Genomic DNA, 26,388 nt, shown 5'->3' on the forward strand with positions numbered 1-26,388 from the left:
AAATTTTAGGTCTGGCAGCATCTGTAAGGAGAGAAAAGAGCTGACGTTTCTAGTCCACATGACCTTTCGTCAAAACTTTGACAAAGTTTTGAAACGTCAGCTCTTTACTCTCCTTACAGGTGCTGCCAGACCTGTTGAAATTTTCCAAGATGTTGTGATTGTTGGAGGTCAATCATCTGAGACCCAGTACATCACTGCAGTAGATCCTAAGGATTATGTCCTAGGCCCAGCCATCTTCAGCTCTTCATCGATGACTTTTCCTCCATTATAAGGTCAGAGATTTCCTAATTGCTTATTTTCAGTTCCATTGCAGCTCCTCTGACATTGTGTGCTTCAAAATCTGAGCAATAAGTACTCAGACTTAACTGCTAAGTGTCAAATAATCATTGTGCAACACAGGTGCCTAGCAATGCCCACTTCCAACAAGAAAGAGCCTGATAACCTTCCCTGGACTTTCAAATGCATAACCGTGACCAAGTCTCCCACCGTCATCATCCGTAACTGGACAAGACACAAGATTTTGGAGCAAGTCAGAAGTTAAGTAGTCTGTGGTGTTTGAATCACCTACTGACATCCATAAACCTTTCATTTATCAAAAGGCTTAAGTCAGGAGTGTGATGGAATACTCATCACTTGCTTGGATAAGTGCAGCTTCAAAAACACTTCAGAAGTTCAACACATTCTAGGTCAAACTAGCCTCCTCGGCTCCAATCTCACTCACCACCCTAGTCACTCTTCCATTACCAGAACTGTGACTGCAGGGTGTACTATCTATAAATTCCTTCTACAGCACCCCACAAACCCGCAATTTCTACCATCTACCAGGGCAAGAGTAGCAGACAAATAGGACCACCACCTCCTGCACGTTCCCCACCAAATCACTCACCATCCTGACTTGGAAAAATATTGCTTTTCTTCACCGTTGCAGGTCACCCTCTCTAACAGCACTGTGGATGTACCTGCATCACATGGACTGCAGCAATTCGAGGTGACAGCTTATCAGCACCTCCTCAAGATAATTAGAGGCAAGCAATAAATGCTGGCTTTGCCTGTTTACACCCACACCACATGAATGAATTAAAAATGAAACATTTATTCATAATTCTGCATTCATCCATCTAATCTTAATGTTGGAGGAAAGTGTTCCTCATTTTACACAACTGTAACACAAACCAAGGAAATGAATACTGAAAGCTGAAACTAAATGCAAACATGAAAGAGTAAGATGCATTTGGAAGCAATCATTTTTATTCTGGTTGTGTGATATAGCGCTGTACATCCTTTTTACAAATCATGCAGCCAGTCTAACTGTAGGATAAAATATCGGAAGCACTTTAATGAGTATCTGGATTTCTACCACTGAGTGTCTGCAGTAACATAATCTGTCAGACCACACACTGAATGTGATCTCAGTTTCTTCCTGGTGGTCAAATTGCTTCAGGGCCTTAGACTCTTGAGTCATATCATTGACCTGTTTAGTATCATTTTGTTAATAGATTTCAAATGAACTTGCTTGGTCAGAAGCTACTGTAGCAGATTATGCATCAGCATTCAATGGCCCTCATGAACTAATTACTCAAGCTAGTTAACGATGATACGCACATTTCCCTCTGCTTAAGACAGCTCATCAAGAAGAAATGTATTAACCACGGGTATTCTTTGTGTCTAGAGATTTGTTTCCTCTGACCCAGAAGGCAAAAGATACATTTCTGGGAATGGCAGAAATTAGCAAAGGCCAGGAAGAGACATGATGGGGGGAATATTCCAAGGGAATTGTAGCAGGTGGCGGGGGTGGGGGGGCGACCACACAGAGGTCTATTGACCTTCAGCAAGATTTTCGGGTTTTAGGGCGAGCGAGGCCAGAGAATCCCACTCACGGATCTTAAAAAGACACACACACAATTGCCAATTTAACTTACATTGATTAACTATTACTCAAGAAGTTTGATATGTATTAAACAATTATTATGCCGAGAGTTCAGTATACTTTCCCCAGTGAATTCTGTGTTCGTCAAAATGAGAGACACCGGTACGAGGGAATAGAACACTTCTTATTCTTGTTCCAGTGTCAAAATCAAGGACCCAAGTTAGACATAAGTTAAGATAACATAGGCATAATATTCGATCAATGTCCGCTCCATTGTCTAGGGGAGTTAGAACATAGAACATAGAACATTACAGCGCGGAACAGGCCCTTCGGCCCACAATGTTGCGCCGACCAGTCTTATTTTTAAAAAAAAACATTGACCCACTAATCTAAACCACTCCCTTTTCGTCCATAAACCTATCCACCAATCTCTTAAACGCCCCCAAACTAGGCGCATTTACAACTGCAGCAGGCAGGGCATTCCAGTCCCTCACCACCCTCTGGGTAAAGAACCTGCCCCTGACATCCGTCCTATAACTACCCCCCCTTAATTTAAAGCCATGCCCCCTCGTGCTAGATTTCTCCATCCGAGGAAACAGGCTATCACCATCCACCCTATCTAAACCTCTAATCATCTTATATGTTTCTATAAGATCCCCTCTTAGCCGCCTTCTTTCCAGTGAAAACAACCCCAAATCCCTCAGTCTCTCCTCATAGGACCTCCCCTGCATACCAGGCAACATCCTGGTAAACCTCCTCTGCACCCTCTCCAAAGCCTCCACATCCTTCCTGTAATGTGGGGACCAGAACTGCACACAGTACTCCAAGTGCGGCCGCACCAGAGTTGTGTACAGTTGCAACATGACGCTGCGACTCCTAAATTCAATCCCCCTACCAATAAACGCCAAGACACCGTATGCCTTCTTAACAACCTTATCTACTTGATTCCCAACTTTCAGGGATCTATGTACACATACACCTAGATCCCTCTGCTCCTCCACTCTATTCAAAGTCCTCCCGTTAGCCCTATACTCAACACATCTGTTATTCCTACCGAAATGGATTACCTCACACTTCTCCGCATTAAACTCCATCCGCCACCTCGCGGCCCAGCTCTGCAACCTGTCCAAGTCACCCTGCAAACTTCGACACCCTTCCTCACAATCTACCACACCTCCGACTTTGGTGTCATCAGTTGGGAGATAATTCACAGAATTCATTCTTCTTTGAAACCTAAGAGGCCATAATTTGCTGTAGCAGGACAATGAATAGTATCCACTAATAGTTGCTGCCTGTTTAAACATGATGATATTTTGCACAATAGATTGTTGAAAAAGCAAGGAAACTGGAGGTGTGTGATGGCTAGCTGCTCTTCAGTCCAAGTGCCACTGTGTGTGGTGGCCACTCTTACAACTGCAGACCCCAAGCGAGAGCTTTGCTGGAACCAGATGACACTTTTACACGGATAGATCTGGCGGGTTCCAGTGAGAGTGTTGGGAGTGGCTGCTTTTGAGAGAGAAACAAGCAAAGGTGAGATAACCTGGGGGAGGTGGGCTGGGCGGCAGTGAGGGTGAACTCCATTAGACACAGGGTACCCAAACAAGAGGGATGCCCCAGATTCAAACAGTGATGCCAGGGTTCACCTGGACCTATGGTATGGTCACCGTGCCCTCTCCCTCTAATGTGAACAGGAGGTCCTAAAGTGGTTGTTAATTGACTACTCAAGGAGTTCAGTTGGTCCAAGGGAAGGTGGACCATGTGACATCTTTCTCCCTCCCCACACCCCCATTTCTGCAGTGCCTGGCACAATGCCAACACCATGATTTATTAAACTGAGGATTTAATAAAATTCTGGCCAGTTTCTCTGATTCTCTGGACCCAGAATGAATGAAACAAGCAGCTGATTACCTCCATTGCCATTATGAATGATTGTGAAATTAACAATGCAAGAACTGAGATGGAATTGTCAGAGTAGCGCCAGGGATTTGAGTTCGATTCCTGGCTTGGTCACTCTTTGTGCCGAGCCTGCACGTTCTCCCCGTGTCCACGTGGGTTTCTTCCGAGTGCTCCAAGTTCCTCCCATAGTCTGGAAGATGTGCTGGTTAGGTGCATTGGCTGTGCTAAATTCTCCCAATTTACCTGAACAGGTGCCGGAGTATGGCGGCTCGGGGATTTTCACAGTAACTTCAGTGTTAATGTAGGCCTACTTGTGACACTAATAAACTTATGCTTAAAAACTGCAATGGCTAAGTAGGTTAAGGAGGAGAAATAAAGAGAGTTAAATGAAGATTTCATTAAGAGAAAAAGAAAAGTCAGAACATAAAAAAAATACATTTCTAAATTCTGCAACAACAATTAAGACCTAAAGGAATGAAACTTTTCATTTGTAATTCTAAGTTTCAGTTTCAGAGAACTTGTCTCACAACAAGCAATATTTACCAATCCATTAGAAGGGTACTTTCTCTGAAAATTTAGTTTGTATTTACTGTGCAAATAAAACGATTTCATGCCATCTAGCACATTTCAACTTTGAGTTAGAGGGCAGGAATTTGTGGCTTTGTTCATCCCAAAATCGTAAAATCCCGTCCAAGGTCTACGTACCTTTCCAATTCGCATGGCAGGATGGTAAAATTCCAGCCAGTATGTGCGGTGGTGCTTTTGTGAAACTAAAATGGAGTGGCATGTTCTGAACAGCTATTAGATTTCTGTAATTAATAGCACATCTGCTCCTCATCTAAAGATGCTGTGGCATTTGTGCTTAAAAACTGATGAGGGCCATTAGCCTCAAAATTATTTTGATAGCAAGTTATGGTGCTGTATTTGGTTAGTCTTCGGGTGTCCTTATGGTTCAGATGTTACCTTTCAGATAGTAGATTCTGGTTTCGAATGGTATCTCAGAGCCTGTCTGTACAAACAAAGCTGATGCTATATTATACAAAGGTACCAAGTCAAAGCCTAGTATGCTGTTGAGGAGGATATGAAAGATCTTGCGGTTCTGTCTGAAGATGAACAGGGACTTGGTCTTAATTAATTCTCCCTCAATCAAGATCAGATTTATCTCTGCTTTTTGCGAGTGTAAAATGACTACGTCTTCCGACACTGACAGTAGTCAGAACACTTCAAAAGGCAATTCACTTCTATGTGAAGCACTGCGAGACACTTCTGCAAAATAAATCTAAAGCTTTTATCCTCAGCAAGTTGTGAAGAGTTCCCAAGAGCACTAGCAGCAAAAATTCTATTTCTTGTTCTGTGCTGTCTTATTTCATAAGAAGAAATGCACTTCATAATTAATTGGATTCCAAAGACTTGAGAAAAGGGAAAAAAATCAAGGGAAGAAGGAGGAACAAAATGGAGAGAAAAAGGAAATAGTTTTATACTAGTGACTTCCTCTTCTGCAGTAAGGAGTTATTATAATAATGAGAACTTGATGACTGACAGTCAAATCTACTTTTACCAATATTGTGTACCAGATGAGGAATAACACACACACAAGGTTAATTTCATCTTTGTATTTGAGATTATATGACAGGTTGTTTAATTATATGTTTAGATTTTCTTAGTTGTGGTAGCTGTAGAATAAGGGGTTAATATTAAACATATAAATAGACAGCCTACGTCATTTGTAAATGACAACAGTGCATACGGAGAGATAGTTTTATGTAGGGCCTCATGCTAAGCCTTATGCTACACATAGTTAGTGGAATATTCAATAAAAGACAAAGTTTACAAACAGCCTTACCTCCAGCAGTGTGTCACAGGCTAGAGTGAGGAACAGCCCTTGAGAAAATTCTACATTTATCAGAGTGCTCTGACCATGTGGAAGGCCCAGATCAAGCAGAGAAGTGACAGAACTGATTTTGTGGGTTTACTAAGTATCGAACAGCTTGAAGACTAGCAGATATGGTGAGCAAAGAACAGGTCAGTACCCATTTTTATGCCATAAGTATGGGACCTACGATGTAATGGTTAGAACATAAATGAAGAAACAGTGACAAATGAAAAAGTTATCAAAATCTTTGGCATTGATTTTAGTCTTAGAAATAACAACATTATCAAAAGGGTGATTGTTTAATAGATGTACTCAGAGACCGGAAGACAGTGTTGATTCCTGCATTAGTGATTTATATTGATTAGCTGACAATTGCCAATATTGAATGTTGAAAGACAAATTATTTCATGGTTGCATTGTTGTTGGAGTCTTAGAACATCAGATTTTCTGCAGTCGAAGGAAGATATGACCCCATTGACAGTTGTGCAGTTACAAAGGCAGGCAGAAGTAAGAAATTAAAATCAGATACTTATGTGAGGCAACAAAGAAATCTAATGGTGAAAAATGGCTGACACAGTCCAGTTTGCAGAAGTAGCCGTGCACCTATATAAAAACAGGGAAAGAATGACAAGGGTTTGGTCACCATCATTATTCAGTGTTCTCACAATGGCGGGAAAAGACTGTATAGGCATGAAGAATGCCCTGCCAAAAATGCAGAGTGCCATTTTTGTAAGCAGTGGGCATTTTAAATCAGTATGTCACAGCAAAAATCTCTTAACACTCAAATTAAGAGAGAAGCAGCTTAGGTCATATAGCATTCAAGAAATTGAAGACAAAAAGATACTGAATTGCTATTCTTGATAGAAATTGCAGGATTCAGTGGGAACAATTAGAGCATAGACATTATGGTCAACGGGCATTAAACAAACTTCAAATTAGACATTGGAGCAGGATGTTCAATTCTTTCAGAAAGAGAGCCTTAGCGAACTCACTTTTTATAGAACATAGAACATTACAGCGCAGTACAGGCCCTTCGGCCCTCAATGTTGCGCCGACCAGTGGAACCAATTATGAGATTGGTTTCTAGATCAGTTGACTTTAACCTTTGGAAGAGGACATCTAGTTGTTCTCGGTGAGTTTCCCAAGTGTGATTGTACACTAGCAGCTCATCAGCTTATTTAGGTGCATGACACAGTTGGGCAGGCCCGTCACCTACCTGCTTCATAAGCCTTTCGAAGGTGGCTGGGAAATTTCTGAGTCCAAACTGCGTAACTGGATACTGGTATAACTCATCTAAAATTAGGAAGGCAGAGATTTCTCAGTGGGGGAAGGATGACTGCTAGTGCGATTGAAATCCACTCTGACAGCAGTGTGAGGACAAAGGGGAGAAGATGCTCGGAAGTCCAAAACCAATTGTCAGAGATATTTGTGAGTTATGGTAGATCTCGACGGGTCATGGAAAGCTGCTTAACTCTGCACTTCTTGTGACCTGGGAGTAAGGCACGGGATATGCTAATTGCTGGTCTTGCACTATTCAGTTGTGCCTCTTTAGCCACAAGAGGAAGACACTTGGCTGAACAGCCACCCCCGGCTTCCCTAGCCAAACAGCACAGCCATTTAGTGGAGGCCACCTTTTAACCCTTTGTAAGTATTTGTCCCAAGAATTGAGCTGAAATTCCCAGAAAGCCTTCTACATTACATAATTAACACTGATGTGCTCCCAATGTAAGGCGTGACGGTGATGTCTATTATCACCTACCCTGTTTGAGATCATGGAGGGGTGAATCAGTGAGGTCCCCTGTCAGTATTAAAACACTAGTTACATGTAACTACTTGACGGCCCTCTAACATGATGCCAGTTTTCTTTGGGGGCTTGGCGAATGTGGGTGTTTAATGCCACTGAGACCCTGGAGGGCCCACATGCGGCATCATCCTGGAGTTGCAAGGACCGATGTGGAAATGTGGTTATAGCGTCAGAGTGGATGAGGGTCATGACCCTGTCACAAACTGTTATAGCTCACTGTGGTGTCCTCTTATTTATGGTGCATGGTTTGGAGGATCATGAAACCTGTTGAGTTGGCTATTCTACTTATTGCCATAGAGCAACATCAGAGACACCAATGTGCCATGGCACCTAGACAGGACTGGAGTCCTACGGAGGAGGGGAAAGCTGGGCCTGATGATGCCGGGACCAGCATCACAGATGTGTGAGCCTCATATGTGTCAGCCAACAGTGTTCCAAAGTTGGTCTTCCTACTTGCAAATGTCAGAGATTCAGTGCTGTAGAAAGCTATGTCTGTCATGGGGGATGGTAGACCCACCTCTGCCAGACCCTACAAGAGCTGGTACCACATGGAATGGGAGGACATGCACTGCCTGTGGTCCTTAAACTCACAACTGCTTTGAATTTCTATATGACTGGCTCATTTCAGGGTAGCACAAATGACCTGTGTGGCATCTCCCAGTCAGCCACATCCAAGAGGTTACAGACACCTTTTATGTAGCGGTTCAATTGAAAGCAGAAACACAATCCAGAAACATATGAACAGAATGAGAAAACACTGTCAGAGTGTCACAGAACTCAATCTTCGAGTATTAAGGGACTAAAGGAGGTAGCTTGACCTGCATTGGCCGGGGTCAACTATTATTCTCTAGTCCCTGGAATTATTTGTCTCACAGGGCAGTAGTGCGAAACCATGCACCACGTGCACCTGCTGAGAAAGGAAAGTGTTTGGTGGAGGGACAAAGTTTGATTAGCCCCAGTTTTAAGAGGGAGTGTTCAAGTATAATGTACCTTAAAGTGGGAGGTGTACATGAAGAGTCTGACAACCAAGAGGCTGACCACGTCTTACTGCCAGAACTTTCAGTGGGCTTTGGCCTGCATCCAGCGGGTGCACCCGGTCCTGAGTGTGCAGATGGGAATGGAAGATCACGGGTAGAAGGCCACCATCAGGCAGGAATCAATGGGGCTTTTCCCCAGCACCCAGGTAGTGTAAGAGAACTAATGCAAATTGTAGCATCATAGCTGTTTCATTGCTCAGATTAATGATCACAGGACTAGAACCTGGACACTTGCTACTTTGTATGGCACCTACACCCACTTTTCCAATTGTATAATTTATAATACGATATATAGAACATTTGTCACATTGTGAAATTAAATGTGTGTGGCTGAAATAAATTTGTCATTTAGAATTTTGATTCTATCGGACAACTGCCTTCCTCTGGGCACAGGGTTCGCTGACTTCTGATATGTTATGGTAACTGTATCTAGAGACTTCAGATTTATAATAAATTTAACATCCTTTTTGGTCCTCAAATGGAAAGGAAAATAACTAGGAAGCAGTATGATTTTGAGCTTTGCATTAATAGAGCAAGATGTTATTTGCCTTAAACAGGGACCTCCAGGTGAGTACTTGCATTCAGGGATTAGGTAATTTGTTCAGCGCATTCTAAATCATCAGTAATGTTTTTTTGAATAAATTTTCTAATGATATTAAAGAAACAAATAATGCAGCATTCTATGCCAGAAAGGATTCCTACTCTGCTGCCTCATTTGTCAGCTTGTAGCTCTCTATGGTCCCATGAACATACCAGTTATCTTCTTTGAACTTTGTTTCAGCAATAACAATGGTGACACTTGCTGCTGCAGGTTTTGAAATCCAGAATACTATTTCCTATTGCCTGAACGGGGAACTCCCAATTAATGGCATTGTTGATGCCTGGAGCTAACCCAAGATAATTAGACGAGACCAACCTCAGAGATTATGTGAGGTTCATACTCACAAGCTTGGTCTGGACTGAATTGCAATCTGAGCCCCATCACCGATGCTGCATTTGGCCAGTCAGAAAATCCAGGTTTTGGAGCACCCTTCGTATTTCCTCCCATCTTAAATCTTTGATACCTTAAACTGCTACAGTGAGCATCACTTTGGATAATCTAGCATATAACAAACAAGTATATTTACTTAAATAATTACGCAAACAAACATAGGTATACAAATATTGTTCAGAAACTTTAACAATCAAGTCAAACTTATCTTTATAAATATTTCACGTTTACACTGTAAATCAGGAATTCTAATGCTATGTTGATTCTTAAGACTATTAGATCAAGATCTTGAAAACAAATGACATCCTTTCTGAATTTCTCCCACCACCTGCCCATTGCTTTTGTTGATATAGCTTCAGTGATGTCTCCACCACGGAATCTACATATATTGACTTAATTAATTCTAAATTCTGGGTGTCTTACTTAACTCAAGTATAACACGATCAAATATGTAGAATGTACTCATTGCTGAGTCCTCACAATATGTCTTAATTCAACCTCAGAAAAAGGCCTCCTCTGCAGCCCTGTTAATTTGACTATTCCCCACATTGTGCCTTCTCAAGAGAGCAGTTACCTACTGTATGGTCAGGCGTATGAATACATTAGGGACTGCTCAAATATAAATTATGTATAATTCTTACATAAATGTATATGCTGGGGTTATAGCATGGGAACGCACTATTCATTCCAATCACTCCATGCTGGCATTTGCCTTCCATGCAAGCAAATATTCATCACATTTATCTGTCCTGTTTCCACATTCCTCTATCCCCTTTTCTTTTACCCACCTATCTAGTCTAATTTTTCAGGCTGACATTGTTTCTGCTTTGCTAGTAACCTTGAAATTGCATTCCATAGCCCCACAACTCTGTAAATAATTTTCTCTTCCTCCCTGTTTTAAATCTCTTTCACTTATTTATCCGTGGCTCATTTTTGTGCCTTGTAACTAAGAGAAACAGTTTGTTTCTATCCATAAAACCAAAATACTACAGACGCTAGAGATCTGGAACAAAACTAGAAAATGCTGGAATGCTCAGCTGGTCATGGAAAGAGGCAGTTCCTACCTGCCCTGTCTACGCCTTTCATAATGAGAAGCGCTACTATCACAAGCCCTGTTGTTTCAATGGGGGAAATAAAAGTTCCAATTGTTCGAATATTGAAAGGAAATACAATATAAAAATGGGTGTGACCATTCTCACAGAAACCTTAATACTTAGTCACACTTTTTACAGGAATAAAGTTCTCACATGCTCTCATGGAACATTTCAAAAAATGTAAAACAATTCTGATGAATTTCTTAAGTTAAAGTTTATTTTAAAGTTTGTTTATTTGTAACACAGATAGGCTTACATTAACACTGCAGTAAAGCTACTGTGAAAATCTCCTTCATTAACTTCATTATCATCAGCACTTGGAACCATTATTTGACCATTATCAAAGAGTCTTTCATTTCAGAGTTGGCTGGCTTAGAATCCACATGTTCCAGATGTTAAAAAAACCCAATTAGCCAATATAATAGGCCATTGTGCATTCCAATTCAAAACTCAATCCACAATTGGCATCACCTGGAGTTTGCTGCCAATGTTGTTTGAGTCTGAATTTCAGAACAGTCAATTAATGAAGGAGGTAAATTTCAGCAGCTGTTTACATCTCTGCAACCCAATCATGGCAGGTATGAAATGCAGAAATACAACTATGCTTTCTCACTATCGTCTTCAATGACTGTAATTCAATTATGTAATGCCTGTAACTTGATTGAGAAGGTTGTGGGGGAAGAAGGGAGAATCAGTTGTTTGGTTAATATTATTATGTTTCCAGTGATAACCTGGAATGACAGCATGGCATCGGAGGGCAATTGTAATCTTAATAAACATGGGCAGGATGTTAACTGTGGTGGAGAAGGGCATTCTTTGGAGAGAAATCTTCTGCAGGCACTGCTTCTTTGACAAGTAGTGATGCAAGCACCTCTGTATACCTCCATTTTAGAGAATCAAAGAACATTACATGTAGAAGAAGACCATGCAGCCCATCAAGATTTCATCAGCTCTTTCAAAGAATAATTCAGTTATTCACTCCATCTCCTGTTCTTTTCCTATATATATGAAATTCCCTCTCAAAGTACTTAGCAAATACCGTTTTGAAAACTACTGTTGAATTCGTTCTATCAGGCAGTGTATTTCAACCCCAGACATTCTGTATCCTCTCCTTCCCTTCTCCCCTATCTATTCTATGTATAGCATGCAAGAAACGATACTTTTCACTGTATGACAATAATAAATCAATTCAAGTTTGTTGTGTAAAACAGATTTTCCTCAAGCCACCTCTGATCATCATCTCAGTTGTATTAATTCTGTGGTCTTTGACTATGGTCCCTTCAGCAATTGGAAGCAGTTTCTCTTTATTATCTAAACCCTTCATTTTTATCGAACTGCCGATTTGCCTTCTCTGCTCCAGGAAGAACAATTGCAGATTCTCCAGTTTATTCACACAACTGTAATCCCTCATCCACAGAAATGTTCTAGTAAATCTTTTCTGTACCTGCTCCAAATCTTCACAAAATTCTTAAAGTGCAGTTCCCAGAATTGGGTACAATAGTGGAATTGAATGGGATTAGGTGCGGTGGTGGTTGTGGGGTATGGGGTGTGGGGAAGTGGCGGGGGTGTAGTTAAATGGACAAAAACTGTCAGTGTGTCGGGAAGGCAGTTGCAACAAACCAATTTCCAGCTATTTTAAAGATGCTAATAAAGCCGGAAGCTTTGGATTTTAGCTGCTTTGCAGGTTGAGCATCCAGAAACCCAACATTAAGATGAGGACCTCAGTCTTGGAGAACACTCCTAGTGAACCAAGAAGAGCAGGAGCAGATTAACCATTCTATCTTTCCATCCACACCTTTTCACCATGGGGTCAGGAATCAACCCCTCTTTGGGATTGGACTCCTGCTGCAGCAGAGTCAAAGACAAGCCTGCCTATGATTATGGTCAAACTAACCCAACCTTGCGATCACTGGCTATCACAGAACAGCCATCTCTCTCCCAACCTCCCTACGACCCATCCTTACTCTCTAACACGCCATGTCATTCTGTATCCCACTGTCCTTCAAGTTGTCTATCCCAGGGACTAGGAAACCTATCTGTCCCATGTTTGAACCGTTGCCTGCTGTATTCCCCACTGAACAAAGTCAGGCTTGTCAATCATGCTGACTTCCAGCCAGGAATCTGGTTAAAAAAACATATTCTGCAGATTTAAAATTAAAAAGCTAGTTACCTCCAGAACCTGTACTAATATTGCAGTCAGAACTTCACAGTTTCTAGAATTTGTATAGCTTGCTTGGAAGTCCAATCCCAATAGATACTGGGGCCAATAAATTTTAGCTATTTAACAATCACAGAGACAGGTTAATTCTGTACACTCTTTGGAAAATCTACTTCAATGCATCACATACTGGAATTAACTACTTACTGGCTGGAATTTTATTGGCATGCCTGCCAAGGCTCATAAGATTGTGCCCGAGGTCAATGGAGAATGCCGTTCTGCCAACCTTCTGCCCCGAAAATGGGGCAGGCGTGCCAGTAAATCAGGGCCATCGTCTAAGTGCTTTTTTTTATAACGTGTATAAATATATTTTGCTTTAAAATGTAACCCTTAAAAAGCAGTTTTGCTTCCCAAATAGTTTCTGTGCTCAGAAAGTCCTGAAACACGTGCTTAATTGGATTTTTAACAAATTCAGTTGTGGTTACTTACAGAATCTGTATTAAAACGGCAAACCACAGGGAGGTATTTGAGAAACACATTGAAAAAGGAAACAATAATTTGCTATTGCCCACACTGGAACTCTTGCTTTACCCATGGGTTAAATTGAGGGTCAGCAAAATTAAATTAAACCCAAGATTAAAAGCCGTGGCTCCTATGCTGGAACTTTGTTTGGACATAGACTGATTGAGAAAATGGACTAATTTAGACAAAATGAGAAGGAAGCAATTATTCTGCGATCTTAAAGCAACCCTTGAGATTTACAGCAACATAATCTGAGCCAAATGAAATACAGACTACTTTTATTAATTCAAAGACTTTTTTTGTTCAAAAAGTCAAATAATCCAGTAATTAAAATGAGGCAATTTTAATAAACTAGGCATACTTTATTGGGAAAAAAACCTGAATTAATAGGGGATCCAAATGAAGTGAGCTTGAATTGTAAGACATAAATTGTAAATCAGAGGAGAGTGTGGGATGTAAAAAGGAGGATTATCTATAAAGGTACGATCATCTTAAATGCTTTCCACTCCACTGCTGATCCCAGTCTCAACATTGGGCATTCCGGTAATGGCCAACACTGTCTCATCCATTCGAGTTAGGACATGTCAGTGCTTTCAGTCGTGCATCAACGTGTCCTGATAGGGAGCGGTGAATGCATGAGTCATTGTCATGCAATTTGTTTGGGTGATATTGCTGCCGCTGTTATATAACTAGCTGTGTGTGCAGTTTGTGAGATATGAGTGTGAGGCTTGCAGCTAACTGTGTGAGGGTGAGGTGAAGCTTATAAATGTTAGTTGTGAGCCCTGATTTGTGGTAGAAATTTGTGAATGATGGGGTGTAGTAGTCTGAGCAGTTTCTGGGTGTTAGTGGTGCATTTGGTAGGATATGGCATTTGAAGAAGCATTCACCAGCTTTGACCATTTGAGTAAAATCACTGAATTTCTTGCGCACAGCATCCAGGTCCTCAGTGTCCTGATTTCTGGCTATTTGCTCCCATTGCCTTTTGAGTGAGTGTCTGGAGGGCCTGTTGGTCCCTTGTAGTTAGAGGACATCTCTCCTATTTTTCCACTTCCCTCACCAAAGGTCTCCAGTAAAATACAGAGCCACGCTTTCTAAAATTGAACTATTCTGCACCTTTTCCAAGATCACATTCACTTTCTGCCTGACCATCAGCACCTGCCCCATTCATAGTTCACACCCACACCCCCACTTTGAGAGATGCAGGTAGCTTTAAGTGGTGATGGCAAGTTATGATTTTAGGCCCCTTACTGTTTAATGCGGTCTTTAATGGATGCGTGCAGCAAAGGTTGAAGTGAGAAAGCAGCACAATGTTGGTATGCTGCTTGCATCAGTCATCGCAGTCCATAGGCCCATAAGAGGGGCTGTGCAATTTAGCCCACTGATACCAAACCATTATATCAGATTGTAGTGCAATCTTACATAGAACCATGGCTGAGAGTAAACAGGAAAATCATCCATAATTCATGGCATTGACTGTTCTAAGTGAATCAAAATTAGACATGCAATTAACTGGCCGGCCACAGAACTGACTACAGGCCCGTATAAAATAAAACTGAACATCCCATCACTGACTACATTCAAAATATGACAAGATTGGGAAAAAAAACAGAAAACAAAAAAACACAAAACACGGGAAGTTTGAAACAAAAACAGAAAATGGTGAAACTTCAGTGCTTTTTCCACGGATCCTGTGAGAGAGACAGGATGTTTGCAGCATTTTCTATTTTGTCTCTACATTTAACATGGCTGAATGTCCCATTACTGGATCTGGAATATAAACATCCTGTCCTCCTGCCACAGGAATAGCAGCAGGCAGGGGGAGGACACAGGGGGTGGGGGGGCAGACCATGCATAGTCCATTGACCTTGGACAGGATTCTCTGGTTGGGGGCGAGCATGGCCAGAGAATCCCAGTAAGAAGTCTCACAACACCAGGTTAAAGTCCAACAGGTTTATTTGGTAGCACAAGCCACTAGCTTTCGGAGCGCTGCCCCTTCATTAGGTGAGTCTTCATCAGGTAGAGAATCCCACCCAGTGAGTCTATAAGTAGTTAAACTGTACCTGTGCTGTTGTATAGAACAGGACTCACTGTGCTGAGGAGCAGTGGAGGATCTTTAAGGAGATCTTTCTTGGTGCTCAGCAGAAATTTATTCCGATGGTCAAAAAGGACCCTAGGAGGAGAGGTAATAAGCCGTGGATAACGAAGGAGGTGAAGGAAAGTGTTAAATTAAAAGCGGAGGAATTTAGAGTAGCTAAGAGCAGTGGGCAAGAAGAGGATTGGGAAAGGTTTAAATGTCAACAAAGATTGACAAAGAAGTTGATAAAGGAGGGTAGGAGAAGCTATGAAGCTGGGCTAGCACTTAATATAAAAAAGGATAGCAAGAATTTTTATAAATATATAAAAAGGAAGAGGCTGGCTAGGGTGAACGTTGGTCCTTTAGAGGATGAGAAAGGGGACCTAGTGGTAGGGGATGGGGATATGGCTAAGGTCTTGAATAACTTTTTTGTTTCTGTCTTCACGGAGGAGGACGTGAATAATTTGCTGGGTGTTAGCGATGGAAAGGTGGTAGGACTGGAGGGTCTTAATGACATTACTGTTACTAGAGAGGTGGTGCGCGACAGACTGGAGGGGCTGATTGTGGACAAGTCCCCAGGACTGGATGGAATGCATCCAAGGGTTCTGAAAGAAATGGCGGAGGTGATAGTGGATGCCTTGGTGGTTATTTTCCAGACGTCGCTGGATTCTGGGGAAGTGCCGGAAGATTGGAAAACAGCTAATGTTACGCCGTTGTTTAAGAAGGGTGCCAGGCAAAAGGCGGGGAATTATAGGCCGGTTAGTTTAACGTCTGTGGTAGGTAAAATGTTAGAATCCGTCATTAAGGAGGAAATTGCGAGGCATCTTGAAGGGAATTGCTTGATAGGGCAGACGCAACACGGTTTCATTAAAGGGAAGTCGTGTCTGACAAATTTACTGGAGTTCTATGAGGATGTGTCTAGGGCAGTGGATAGAGGAGAGCCAGTGGATGTGGTCTTTCTGGATTTTCAGAAGGTGTTTGACAAGGTACCTCACAAGAGGTTATTGCAGAAGGTCAGGGGACATGGAGTTGGGGGTAGGGTGTTAGCGTGGATAGAGGATTGGTTGTCAAATAGGAGACAGAGAGTGGGGGTCAATGGGTGCTATTCGGATTGGCGGTTGGAGACTAGTGGGGTGCCCCAGGGGTCGGTGCTGGGGCCTCAGCTATTTACCATTTACATAGATGATCTGGAGGAGGGAACCGAGTGTAGGGTGTCGAAATTTGCTGATGACACCAAGATTGGGGGAAAGGCAAATTGTGCGGAGGGTGTGGAGAGTCTGCAGAAGGATCTAGATAGGCTGGGCGAATGGGCCAGGAAATGGCAAATGGAATTTAATGTTGGCAAGTGTGAGGTGGTCCACTTTGGTAGGAATAATGGTAGGAAGGACTATTACTTACGTGGCGAAAAACTGCATCAGGCGACGGTGCAGAGGGACCTCGGGGTCCTTGTGCATGAGTCGCAAAAACCCAGTTTGCAGGTGCAGCAGGTGGTCAGGAAGGCGAATGGGATGCTGGCCTTCATAGTGAGGGGGATTGAATATAAAAGTAGGGAGGTCTTGCTGCAGCTGTATAGGGCATTGGTGAGGCCACAGCTGGAGTACTGTGTGCAGTTTTGGGCGCCGCACCTGCGCAAGGATATTTTGGCCTTGGAGGGAGTGCAGAAGAGGTTTACTAGGCTGATACTGGAGTTGAGGGGGTTGAGCTATGAGGAGAGGCTGAATAAACTGGGCTTGTACTCGTTAGAGTTTAGAAGAATGAGGGGAGATCTCATTGAGACGTATAAGATGATGAATGGGATGGATAGGATAGAAGTGGAGAGACTCTTCCCGCTCAAAAAAGACAGTAGGACTAGGGGGCACAGCCTCAAGATAAAGGGGAGGCGGTTTAGAACGGAGTTGAGGAGGAACTTCTTCACTCAAAGGGTGGTGAATCTCTGGAATTCTCTGCCCGTTGAAGTGGTGGAGGCTGCCTCGCTAAATATTTTTAAGATGCGGGTTGATGGGTTCTTGATAAGAGAGGGGATTAAGGGTTATGGGGAGAGGGCGGGAAAGTGGAACTGAGCCACGACAGATCAGCCATGATCTTATTGAATGGCGGGGCAGGCTCGAAGGGCTAGATGGCCTACTCCTGCTCCTATTTCTTATGTTCTTATGTTCTTATGTCCCATTACTGACTATATAAGAGATATCACGGGATTCAATCAGTGCAAACTGTTGTGTAATTCTGGACTGTTCTCACTCTAAGATGGTATTGCTCTAAAGTTCATCGATCAACAATGAGGCCCCACATCACAGTGCAAAGATCAAACAACTATGGTGGACAGTTGGTGGGAGTCCTGATGAATGGGGCATTGGGCAAAACTCGGAATTCCCGTCAGGTGCGAGAGCTGTCAGGATTCACCTGCCCTGCCGGCCCCAATCAGTTTCTGGCCTGGAATGGGCGGCAACCCAGTTATTACACAAAACTGCTAGCGCTAATTGTGATACAGTTAGTGAGCTTGACAGCCCATTTAGCATCCCCCCCTGCCTTTCACCCACCTCTCCAGCAGGAAATGCACTGGGTAGGATTTGGCCCTGGTAATGACGAGCGTGAACCTGGTGTACTGAGGAGCACCACAAACCCCTTAGAGAAAAGGAGCATCCTCCCTTCACCACTTAAACAGCAGGTCACCTCCCCCCTCCCCCCTCCGCCCCCACCACATCATTCAAGCATAAGGGGGACCTGACCCACCACCTCCCAATGTATTCACGTATCTTTGGAGTCTCTGAGCCTTCCTAGCAAGCTGAAGCCTTTGAAATCCTGTCTACTCCGTTAGAAACCATTGATCACTGTCAATTTCAGAGTGGAGTGTTTTAAAATAGACTTCCATTGACAGCATAATGGCTTTCTATTCAGGCTGCAGTCAGGTGTGTTTATTTATCTTTCCCTTCATGCTTGAATGCATCTCAGGTACCCCCCCCCACCCCACCATCATTCCTCACTGCAATGTTTACATAGACTCTTAGCCTGATTGACAGCTGTGGTTTCGTCAAAGGGAATAAATTGTCTGCCCTCACAGCGCTAGGCCAAGGTGTCAGTGCCAGGTAACAGTGCACCATTGTAAGTCATCTTAACTACCGGTTTTATAAATCCATTGTGATGTGCTGTTCTCAAATTCTCAAGGAGAATTTGCTTGTGCAATGGATGGTATCTATTTATGCCCTCACTGTGCATGTATTTGTTCATTATTATTATGTATTTGCAATTGTTAACAATAAATCAATGCACTGGTTTGCTTCAGTAGATAACACTCTCTGAATCGGACAGTTATTTATTGAGCCGCAGACGAATGAGTGGAGAATCTCAGGTAATTGTACACTGCAGTATATGGACAATTGGAGCATTGTTAGAAATGCTGTCCTTTTGTTGAGGTTTTGTCATGCATATTCCAAGTTGTACTGGAACAGTGAAGCCAAATAAATAGTTGGGGCTTGATGACCCATATTGTGTTGCTGAGTATCAGGAGTGGAAGAGTTAGCATTGTCTGAGTGGAGTGAATATTCAGGTGCAGGTGTCAGTGCATCTGACTCACGGTCTTGAATTGGGTGCAGGAATTGCTACACCTGTAAGTTCTAATATCTGCCGCAGTTCCACAAATATCAGCATCACAATTGGTAAATCGTAAGAATTACTGGAAGATAAGAAGATGAACAGGCTTGTGAATCTGTGATGCATGGTTAGCTCTGCTCTGTTGCAAACTGCAGAAGAATGATGACAGAATAGAGGCTTAGCCATTGGTAGCTTGTATCAGAAATACAGACAAAAGCTGCCTACCATTTTCAATTATCAGGGGCCATGCATGTTCAAATTTCCATTACAAGCAACTGGGGCTGATGCTACAAAAGTGCACACTCTTTAAATAACCTCTCATGTATTTATTTCTTTTAGAATTTTAATTACACAAGTGGCAACTGGGATCAGATAGAAACTTATCTCTCCCCTTAACATTATCAAATGTGAATGGGGACTAAGCTATGTGTGAAAGCAGACCAGATTGCTTCCTCTTTGTTAAGTAATCATATAAGAAGAAAACATACACTGTCCCTGGTATTTAGCAGTTCTTTGATATATGAAACCTGGAACTATTTGTGAACCATTGCCCTTCAGATGGTACCATATGCAAAATGCTCCTGTGTGTCTTTAAAATTGGCATGAACCAGAGTTCTGTGTTTGGTGACCCCTTTAAAACCCCATCATTGAAATAGAGAAGAAAGGAGCTTCATATAAATGATTCATAATGTGCTTATTACTGGCCTGTACAATGCATTTTTAAACCAAATTATAAATTGAAATATGTTTTAAATCTCATTCAAAAACTAGACTACCTGCTCCAAACAATAATTGCAGAATTCTCTCTTCGTAACCTTTATTTGTAACAGATCATTTTAATGAATTACTTCACTTTTAGAGGAAAGGCACTGTATGCAAACAATGGGGTGGGAGGAGGAAGTCAAGGTGCCAACAAATGATTCATGCAGCGCAAGGACTTTGTTTTCAAGAGATGTTGTGTCAGGTTTTCATCCAGTGCTTGGAAACAAATGAAAAATAAATCTGACAAATGCTTTCTCTTAAAATCCTTTAAAAAAACTTGCAGTTTCATCGCACTTTTATCTTTCCAACAGATCTGAAATTGCTTCATAATTAATTGTCTATGCAGACAAACAAAATAGCCATTTTGCAAACAGTAAGATTAAATGAACTTTAATAATTGGACGATCAGTACTAACTGAAGGACAGTTTTCGAGAATGTGAAACTTATATCCTCTTCAAACATATTCATGGTCTCTTAACATTTACCCCGGCCACCAGAATACATAGAGTCATAATTTATCTGGACGATATATACCTCCTGACAATGCTGCATTACTTTAGTACTGTACATGTCAGTTTAGATTATCATCTCAAAGTTTGAGGTTCAAATCGACAGCCAGATGCAGTTGTGCTACCCACTGAGTCAGAAAGACAGCCATGCTCTTTTGAGTGTTATATTGTGGCATTTTAAACATTCATTAGTTTATTTCAGAAATCTGTCAATTAGTATTCAGTGCTCAATGTGCTAGAAAAAAGATTAGGCTAAGATCAGTTAACTTGGAAATCAGCAGGCCATATTTATTTCAGACATTATCTTGCAACTCTTTTCCTTACATATCTCCCAAGACACTGTCATATCAATCTCTGGGCTGGTTACTTCATCTCCCTCCACATCCCCTGCCCCAGACCAATCCTTCCTTGTCTCTTCTGTACTATCAGTAACTTCCACTGGCTTAGAGCATGAAAAGAGTGAAATGATTAACTGCTTTTATGAAGCCATTTCATCTAATCCACAGTTTCTGTGTGCTGTTATTGCTGTTTATTTAAATATTTTTAACTTAAACATCAGTCAGACCCAGGAAATGATACTCCCTCAAGTTACTCTCATTGTTCTTGCTCACATGTGCCCTGTGAAGGTGGCCACTCTTTGCACCTGGACTTGGAACTGGCAAGACTGGGGCTGAAAATGTGCAAGGACTTCATATCGGCATAAGTTCAGGATGCCTCACCTCGACCCTGATCCCAGTGGATAATCTAAACATTCAGCACGTAAAACTGATCTCACTTTATGTCGCTTGCGCAACGTTTTTAAGTACTGTGCTGTCATCAAGATTTGGTCTGGAATAAAGATAGTCAAGACAAAGTTAAAAATGATTAACTGTCTGATGTAAATGACTTGCAAGTAGCTGTAGGCTTTTAAAGATGAGTTGAGTAACACAATGCTGTTGGATTTACTTCTGATCAACCTTCAAAGTCTCGATTAATCTTCAAAGGCTCCTGCTCTGCCCAAGATTACAAGGAACTACAAAAGGTCGTGATTGTAGCCCAAACCATCTCACAAACCAGCCTCCCATCCGTTGATTCTGTCTACATTTCCCGCTGCCTCAGCAAAGCAGCTAGCATAGTTAAGGACCCCACGCTCCCAGACATTCTCTCTTCCACCTTTTCCTGTCGAGAAAAAGATATAAAAGTCTGAGGTCATGTAACGACCAGCTTAAGAACAGCTTCTTCCCTGATGCTGTCAGACTTTTGAATGGACCGACCTTGCATTAAGTTGATTTTTCTCTACACCCTAGCTCTGACTGTAACACAACATTCTGCACTGTCTCGTTTTCTTCCATATGAATGGTATGCTTTGTCCGTATAGCACACACTTTTCACTATGTTAATACATGTGACAATAATAAATCAGATCAAAAATTGATGGATCAAAGGATAATTGTTCTACCCAGTGTGACACTGTACTAAACAAGCCAGGAAGATCCAACATCAATCTTGGTTTATACTGTCCTACCTAATCTTGCCTGAGGTAATGATGAACCTTTTGCAATGAGTTTCAGCCTTTGCAAACTGAACAGGGTCGGGGAAAAAAAATCAGACAGATCCTGCTCCGTCCATTCAGTGAGTTCTGCTGGAAAGTGCACACACTGCAGATCTTTGAGATTGGATCAGACTCAGTTCAGAAGACCAGCATGGAGAAATAACCCACTAATTCCATATAGAACTGGTCATCTTGACAATGTTCCAAAGTCACTGCTATCTGTGGAACTTCTTTTCAGCTGAGGAGTTTAGTATTTGGTAAACACATTTGAATAGTGAATTACCTGAGAAACTAATTATTCTGCTATAATACTCACACGATGGATGATTCAGTTTTTCCTCTCTCTTTCACCCTTTTTGTCTTCCTTATAATTTATTCCTCTTCTTTCTCTTGCCATTACTCAACTCATCTTTAAAAGCTCGCAATCACTTGCAAGTCATTTACATCTGACAGTTTCTATTTTCTGCTCAGACAATTTTGTTCTCTTTGTCCTTTCACTGCTTCCCATTTTCTTCCCTCTTACATTTACAATCCTTCCCACTCCTCTATCTTTCGTGCTTTTTCAGGTCACTTTCACAATTAATCAGGTCTCTTACAGTTCATCATTCCCTGTTTTCCTCCACACTTACACCCTTAACCTTTCTGGGAATATCTCAATAGGTGGTAATTTTTTTTCCCAGGGTCTGTACTTGCCCATTTGTGGGGGCAGATCACAGTAAGTGTGGCTTGAAACACGTAATTAGGTCTGCTCATTTTAAATATCTTCACTGCTCAAAGCTGAACATACATTAGCAACACCACCAGACATCTGACACAAATCCTGAATTGTCGAATTGCTGTTACATTGGTGTACATTTCAACAGCCCGTTTGCTGCTGAGACATATGAGGATTATTCATCCTGATGACATGGAAAAATCAACCTTCTGTAAAGCTGTTTATTCACCAGATTGGCCAGGTTACTGAGTGAACTACCTCCCTCAAAGCTTCAGCATTATTATGCTGTTGGTGTGTTGTGGAAAAACAGACATACTGTGGAAAACTGAAAGAAAGTGGATTTAGATCCACTTCCTGCCAGTGCATGAGGAATAAGGATGATAGCATCACTGCATTTGGCCTGGGTGATTACAATGTGCAAAAGAAGAATGTTTCCAATTGTTGTGATTCCAGCTGCAGCTTCTGTTCGTTGAATTCAACTGAACTAGTGCTAAAACATTTCAAACAAAGGAGGTCCAGTCAGAAAAGAATATATTTAATATACTCAACAGCTTAAAAATATTACCTTTTGATAGAACTCTGCACTTCCTTAGAATTAATAAAGACGTATGTCCTCTAATCTAATCCTCCGGCTATGTTCAGTAACCTTTAGGCATGGTCTGTCTTAAAGGTGCTCAGTCATCAAATAAAATTGGCAAAATTGTTGTGATGTGGTACAGTTGACTTTGCTTGGTGAGAATAAAATTGTAAAATGGCATGGCAGAGGAAAAGAGCATTTGGTCTGTTCAACCTGCTCTTCTGAAGAGGAATCCAATTCACACCACTCTCTCATTCTTTCCTCATATCCCTGCAATTTATTCTCCTTCAAGTATTTATTGAATTCCCTTTTGAAAGTCACTATGGAATCTGTATCCACCATCCTCTCAGGCAGCTCGCTCCATATCCTAACCATTCATTGTGTAGAAAAGCTTCTGGTTTTTTTGCTAATTTCCTTTAAACTTGTGCCCGCTAATTATTGACCTTTCAGCATTGGAAACTGTTTCTCTAATTGATTCTATCAAAGCCCTTTCTGAATTTGAACACTTTTTATCCCTGTTTTGTGTGTTCAGGGTTCAAAGAGGGTTCTATCTATCTATTTCTCTATCTTTCCAAAGTAAGTTTCTTGAGAATATAGTTTGTTCAAGCTGTCTTTATTTACAGCCACTATTCTGGATCCTCTGCAGAAGGTTGGAAATTCTCCTCCCTCCAGATTGCTGTTACTGAATCGTGTAATGTCAGATCATCGTTACATTAGCATCATGTGCTTCTGATGCTAACCCTTAACTCTCCAATACCCCCTTAGCCTCTTCTTATTTGAGGTGGAGATGCAGGTGTTGGACAAGGCTATAGACCAACAGGTTTATTTGAAATCACAATCTCTCGGAGCATTGCCACCTGGCAAAGGAAAACAACACCAGCTTCTCATAGAATCATAGAATTCTACAGTACATATGGAGGCCATTCAGCCCATCGATCCTGCATCAACCACAACTCCACCCAGGCTCCATCCCCATAACCCCATGTTTTTACCCTAACTAGACCTCTTGATGCTAACAGACAATTTAGAATGGCCAATCCACCTAACCCACACATCTTTAGACTGTGAGAGGAAACCAGAGCACCCGGAGGAAACCCATGCAGTCACAGGGAAAATGTGCAAATTCCACACAGACAGTGACCCAAGCTGGGAATCAAACCTGGGTCCCTGGTGCTGTGAGGCAGCAGTGTAAACCATTGTGCCAACGTGCCGCCCAAGGCTCAAGGCTATCCATGTAACTATGATCACTCATCCCTGGAACCATTTTAGTAAATTTCTTTCCTGCGGTTTTATCCTTACTATATACATTCTCCTACATTTCCCCATTAAGCCTAGACTTCACAGAGTTAGTCTCTGAAGTTCTTTGACCAATCTCCCCGATCTTGTTCTGATGTCTTTCTGAAATCGAGGGCATTCCATACATTTCCTTCATTTGGAGAGTGTCCTTCTCCTGGGTGGCTGTGGAGCTTTGTCTTCTTTCTTCTTCTTCTTTATCGCTACCAGGATCTGAGTAATAAACCCAAATTTCTATTGGCTTCCTTTCTAAGGATGTGAAGGTGCTGAAGTTTCCCCTTCATAGTTCCCTTGTCCATCTCAATCGTGTATAATCGCGGTTGTGATGCTCTATCAACTATTTTACCTTTATGTTGATCTTGTACCTGTACTCTCTCCTTGTGCTTCAACACTGATGTGTCTTGAGCTCTGTGCCTGAAGTTAAGGTTACCAGTCTGTTTGTTTCTTTGTTTTTCTTCTTCACCCTTTCATGGTCATTCAAGGTAATATTAGGTTTTAATTTCTGCTATAGAGTTGGAAGTTATGTTTTCAACCTCCTTCCCATTATAACTCTGATGGTGAGAAATAATTCTGTAATGGTGAGATTCTGTAACTCAGAAGAGCTAAACTAAGATCTTCATTCTTCTTCATCAAATTTTTGTTTCTGCATGTCTCTCAGCTTCTCCATTTGAGAGTAACAAGGTGACCTAGTTATGTGAATGAATACATCTTCATTCATAATTTTGGAATAATTCATTCGCAATTTGTGGACCGTTGTCCAACACCATGATGTCTGGATTGAAATATCTTGGATAAATTCTCTGCAGTGAGTGAATAACTGCTTCCATCATGATGATGTGCAATTTATTCACTTCAATCCACTTTGGATAATAATTAATAACCCTGAGAAATATATTGCCTTTAAAATCAAACAAGTCTACTCCTAGGCATTCGCATGGCCTTGATGGAAAAGTAGAAAAAGATGGTGGTACTTTTTTTGGCTGTCATTGCACATTTAAGAACTGAAAACCTTTTCTTTATTGGGATAAGTAATACCTGGTCATCAGATGATTGCTGAACTCTCTCGATATTCTTCTATCTTTAAGTGATCATTAACTTAAACTTAAGTTTATTTATTCGTGTCACAAGTCGACTTACATTAACACTGCAATTAAGTCACTGTGAAAATCCCCTCGTCGTCACACTTCAGCACTGTTCGGGTACATTGAGGGAGAATTTAGCACGGCCAATGCACCTAACCAGCACATCTTGCAGATTGTGCGAAGAAACCAGAGCACCCAGAAGAAACCCATGCAGACATGGGGAGAGCAGAAGCCAGGAATTGAACCTTGGTACCTACTGCTGTGAAGCAGTAATGCTAACCACTGTGCCACCCATAGTTAAGTCTTTGAAGACTATCAAACCATTCTGTTCTCAGAATGACTGTTCTGTCATTGAAACCTAGGAGATAATCAGTGATTATCTGGGGCAGGGGAGGGAATCCTTGGGGTGGTGTGCAGTTGGGGTTTGGGGGGTCCTATGGGTGTTGGTCTGGGTGTTCACTATAGTTACCCAAACGTCAGAAGAGCTTATAAATGTTCTAACTCTCCCTGGATAAGTATTGGTGCACCTTGCAGAACCTTCCAAAATTTGCAATTTAAGTTGTATTTCCGGATGGTTACCTGTGCAGAACAATTGCCCAGAAAATGTTTGCACTTCTGGGCAATTTCCATGCAAATGCTTAACTGGGAACCTCTCCTCTGTCCTATCCTTGTAATCTCACACATTGACCATGGCTAATCCCTCTAACCTGCACATCTTGAGATACTAAGAGTTAATTTTGCATGGCCATTCCACCTAACCTGCATATCATTGGACTGTGGGAGGAAACCAGAGCACCTAAAGGAAACTGAAGCAAGTGTGGGAAGAATGTGAAAACTCTAAATAGTCACATGAGGACAGAATTGATTCTCTGTCCCTGATGCTGTGAGGAAGCAGTGTGCCACCCCAACATCATGCAGTGTGGGTGCGAGCACACAGCCCTGTTTGATGCCATTGCTGACTGGGAATGCCTCAGAGGATTCTCCGCCATCCAGTACTCTAACCATCATGCCATC

The sequence above is a fragment of the Carcharhinus amblyrhynchos genome, chromosome 6 (assembly GCF_965287045.1).
Source record: "Carcharhinus amblyrhynchos chromosome 6, sCarAmb.v2.hapA, whole genome shotgun sequence".
Classification (NCBI taxonomy): domain Eukaryota; kingdom Metazoa; phylum Chordata; class Chondrichthyes; order Carcharhiniformes; family Carcharhinidae; genus Carcharhinus; species Carcharhinus amblyrhynchos.